Source organism: Procambarus clarkii, chromosome 18, assembly GCF_040958095.1.
Source record: "Procambarus clarkii isolate CNS0578487 chromosome 18, FALCON_Pclarkii_2.0, whole genome shotgun sequence".
Lineage (NCBI taxonomy): Eukaryota > Metazoa > Arthropoda > Malacostraca > Decapoda > Cambaridae > Procambarus > Procambarus clarkii.
The window spans coordinates 21,500,755-21,505,838 of NC_091167.1; the positions used below are offsets into that span (position 1 = coordinate 21,500,755).

Below are 5,084 nucleotides of genomic sequence, written 5' to 3' on the forward strand. Positions count from 1 at the left end.
CTTACACGATTGGGCACGAAATGCTTAGTTTAATTGTGGCCTCATAGATTGGTTAACCGCTGTCCCTACTACTTTGTACACACTCTTTTGAATAAACACTGTACTGTACTGTATTGTATTGTATTGTGTTGTATTGTATTGTATTGTATTGTGTTGTGTTGTATTGTATTGTATTGTGTTGTATTGTATTGTATTGTGTTGTATTGTATTGTATTGTATTGTATTGTGTTGTGTTGTATTGTATTGTATTGTGTTGTATTGTATTGTATTGTATTGTGTTGTATTGTATTGTATTGTATTGTGTTGTGTTGTATTGTATTGTATTGTGTTGTATTGTATTGTATTGTATTGTATTGTATTGTGTTGTGTTGTATTGTATTGTATTGTATTGTGTTGTATTGTATTGTATTGTATTGTATTGTGTTGTATTGTATTGTATTGTATTGTATTGTATTGTGTTGTATTGTATTGTATTGTGTTGTATTGTATTGTATTGTGTTGTATTGTATTGTGTTGTGTTGTATTGTATTGTATTGTATTGTATTGTATTGTATTGTATTGTGTTGTATTGTATTGTATTGTATTGTGTTGTATTGTATTGTATTGTATTGTATTGTGTTGTATTGTATTGTATTGTATTGTATTGTGTTGTATTGTATTGTATTGTATTGTGTTGTATTGTATTGTATTGTATTGTATTGTATTGTATTGTATTGTATTGTGTTGTGTTGTATTGTATTGTATTGTATTGTGTTGTATTGTATTGTATTGTATTGTATTGTATTGTATTGTGTTGTGTTGTATTGTATTGTATTGTGTTGTATTGTATTGTATTGTGTTGTATTGTATTGTATTGTATTGTATTGTATTGTGTTGTGTTGTATTGTATTGTATTGTGTTGTATTGTATTGTATTGTATTGTGTTGTATTGTATTGCATTGTGTTGTATTGTGTTGTATTGTAATTGTGTTGTATTGTATTGTATTGTGTTGTATTGTATTGTGTTGTATTGTATTGTGTTGTATTGTATTGTGTTGTGTTGTATTGTATTGTATTGTATTGTATTGTATTGTATTGTATTGTGTTGTATTGTATTGTACTGTATTGTATGGTATTGTATTGTGTTGTATTGTATTGTGTTGTGTTGTATTGTATTGTATTGTGTTGTATTGTATTGTATTGTGTTGTATTGTGTTGTATTGTAATTGTGTTGTATTGTATTGTGTTGTATTGTGTTGTATTGTGTTGTATTGTAATTGTGTTGTATTGTATTGTATTGTATTGTGTTGTATTGTGTTGTATTGTGTTGTATTGTAATTGTGTTGTATTGTGTTGTATTGTAATTGTGTTGTATTGTATTGTATTGTGTTGTATTGTGTTGTATTGTGTTGTATTGTAATTGTGTTGTATTGTGTTGTATTGTATTGTGTTGTATTGTATTGTATTGTATTGTATTGTGTTGTATTGTATTGTGTTGTATTGTAATTGTGTTGTATTGTGTTGTATTGTGTTGTATTGTGTTGTATTGTGTTGTATTGTATTGTATTGTGTTGTATTGTGTTGTATTGTAATTGTGTTGTATTGTGTTGTATTGTAATTGTGTTGTATTGTATTGTATTGTGTTGTATTGTGTTGTATTGTATTGTGTTGTATTGTATTGTGTTGTATTGTGTTGTATTGTGTTGTATTGTGTTGTATTGTATTGTATTGTATTGTATTGTGTTGTATTGTATTGTGTTGTATTGTAATTGTGTTGTATTGTGTTGTATTGTGTTGTATTGTGTTGTATTGTGTTGTGTTGTATTGTATTGTATTGTGTTGTATTGTGTTGTATTGTAATTGTGTTGTATTGTATTGTATTGTGTTGTATTGTGTTGTATTGTATTGTGTTGTATTGTATTGTGTTGTATTGTGTTGTATTGTGTTGTATTGTGTTGTATTGTATTGTATTGTATTGTATTGTGTTGTATTGTATTGTGTTGTATTGTAATTGTGTTGTATTGTGTTGTATTGTGTTGTATTGTGTTGTATTGTGTTGTGTTGTATTGTATTGTATTGTGTTGTATTGTGTTGTATTGTAATTGTGTTGTATTGTATTGTATTGTGTTGTATTGTGTTGTATTGTAATTGTGTTGTATTGTGTTGTATTGTAATTGTGTTGTATTGTATTGTATTGTGTTGTATTGTGTTGTATTGTATTGTGTTGTATTGTATTGTGTTGTATTGTGTTGTATTGTGTTGTATTGTATTGTGTTGTATTGTATTGTGTTGTATTGTAATTGTGTTGTATTGTGTTGTATTGTAATTGTGTTGTATTGTAATTGTGTTGTATTGTGTTGTATTGTAATTGTGTTGTATTGTATTGTATTGTGTTGTATTGTGTTGTATTGTATTGTGTTGTATTGTATTGTGTTGTATTGTATTGTGTTGTATTGTGTTGTATTGTATTGTGTTGTATTGTATTGTGTTGTATTGTGTTGTATTGTGTTGTATTGTGTTGTATTGTGTTGTATTGTAATTGTGTTGTATTGTGTTGTATTGTATTGTGTTGTATTGTAATTGTGTTGTATTGTAATTGTGTTGTATTGTGTTGTATTGTAATTGTGTTGTATTGTGTTGTATTGTAATTGTGTTGTATTGTATTGTATTGTATTGTGTTGTATTGTGTTGTATTGTGTTGTATTGTGTTGTATTGTAATTGTGTTGTATTGTGTTGTATTGTAATTGTGTTGTATTGTGTTGTATTGTAATTGTGTTGTATTGTATTGTATTGTATTGTGTTGTATTGTGTTGTATTGTATTGTATTGTGTTGTATTGTATTGTATTGTATTGTATTGTATTGTATTGTGTTGTATTGTGTTGTATTGTATTGTGTTGTATTGTATTGTGTTGTATTGTATTGTATTGTATTGTATTGTATTGTATTGTGTTGTATTGTGTTGTATTGTATTGTATTGTATTGTGTTGTATTGTGTTGTATTGTATTGTATTGTACTGTATTGTATTGTATTGTATTGTGTTGTATTGTATTGTATTGTGTTGTATTGTATTGTATTGTGTTGTATTGTATTGTATTGTATTGTATTGTATTGTATTGTGTTGTATTGTATTGTGTTGTATTGTATTGTATTGTGTTGTATTGTATTGTATTGTATTGTATTGTATTGTGTTGTATTGTGTTGTACTGTATTGTATTGTATTGTATTGTATTGTATTGTATTGTGTTGTATTGTATTGTGTTGTATTGTGTTGTATTGTAATTGTGTTGTATTGTGTTGTATTGTAATTGTGTTGTATTGTGTTGTATTGTAATTGTGTTGTATTGTATTGTATTGTATTGTGTTGTATTGTGTTGTATTGTGTTGTATTGTGTTGTATTGTAATTGTGTTGTATTGTATTGTATTGTATTGTATTGTGTTGTATTGTATTGTATTGTGTTGTATTGTATTGTATTGTGTTGTATTGTATTGTATTGTATTGTATTGTATTGTATTGTGTTGTATTGTGTTGTATTGTATTGTATTGTACTGTATTGTATTGTATTGTATTGTATTGTGTTGTATTGTATTGTATTGTGTTGTATTGTATTGTATTGTATTGTATTGTGTTGTATTGTGTTGTATTGTATTGTATTGTATTGTATTGTATTGTATTGTATTGTGTTGTATTGTGTTGTATTGTATTGTATTGTATTGTGTTGTATTGTGTTGTATTGTATTGTATTGTATTGTATTGTACTGTATTGTATTGTATTGTATTGTATTGTGTTGTATTGTATTGTATTGTATTGTGTTGTATTGTATTGTATTGTGTTGTATTGTATTGTGTTGTATTGTATTGTGTTGTATTGTATTGTATTGTGTTGTATTGTGTTGTATTGTGTTGTATTGTATTGTATTGTACTGTATTGTATTGTATTGTACTGTATTGTATTGTATTGTATTGTATTGTATTGTGTTGTATTGTATTGTATTGTATTGTGTTGTATTGTATTGTATTGTGTTGTATTGTATTGTGTTGTACTGTATTGTATTGTGTTGTATTGTATTGTATTGTGTTGTATTGTGTTGTATTGTATTGTATTGTATTGTATTGTATTGTGTTGTATTGTATTGTATTGTGTTGTATTGTATTGTATTGTGTTGTATTGTATTGTATTGTATTGTATTGTATTGTGTTGTATTGTATTGTGTTGTATTGTATTGTGTTGTATTGTATTGTATTGTATTGTGTTGTGTTGTATTGTATTGTATTGTATTGTATTGTATTGTATTGTATTGTGTTGTATTGTGTTGTATTGTGTTGTATTGTGTTGTATTGTATTGTGTTGTATTGTATTGTATTGTATTGTGTTGTGTTGTATTGTATTGTATTGTGTTGTATTGTATTGTGTTGTATTGTGTTGTATTGTATTGTATTGTATTGTATTGTATTGTATTGTGTTGTATTGTATTGTGTTGTATTGTATTGTATTGTATTGTATTGTGTTGTGTTGTATTGTGTTGTATTGTATTGTATTGTATTGTGTTGTGTTGTGCTGTATTGTATTGTATTGTACTGTATTGTATTGTATTGTATTGTATTGTATTGTATTGTGTTGTATTGTATTGTATTGTATTGTATTGTATTGTGTTGTATTGTATTGTATTGTATTGTGTTGTATTGTATTGTATTGTGTTGTATTGTATTGTATTGTACTGTATTGTATTGTATTGTGTTGTATTGTATTGTGTTGTATTGTATTGTATTGTATTGTATTGTGTTGTATTGTATTGTGTTGTATTGTATTGTGTTGTATTGTATTGTATTGTATTGTATTGTGTTGTGTTGTATTGTGTTGTATTGTGTTGTATTGTATTGTGTTGTGTTGTATTGTGTTGTATTGTGTTGTATTGTGTTGTGTTGTGTTGTGTTGTATTGTGTTGTATTGTGTTGTATTGTGTTGTGTTGTATTGTGTTGTATTGTGTTGTATTGTGTTGTATTGTGTTGTATTGTGTTGTATTGTATTGTGTTGTGTTGTATTGTATTGTGTTGTGTTGTATTGTATTGTATTGTATTGTATTGTATTGTGTTGTATTGTA

General features: G+C 26.2%; 1 protein-coding gene across 1 annotated transcript in view; it reads right to left on the minus strand.

Annotated features, from left to right (window-relative positions):
- The window catches only part of LOC123754494 (potassium channel subfamily K member 2), a 116,512-nt gene that overhangs the window by 72,520 nt on the left and 38,908 nt on the right, over window positions 1-5,084 (minus strand). The gene's annotated exons all lie outside the window — the stretch shown is intronic.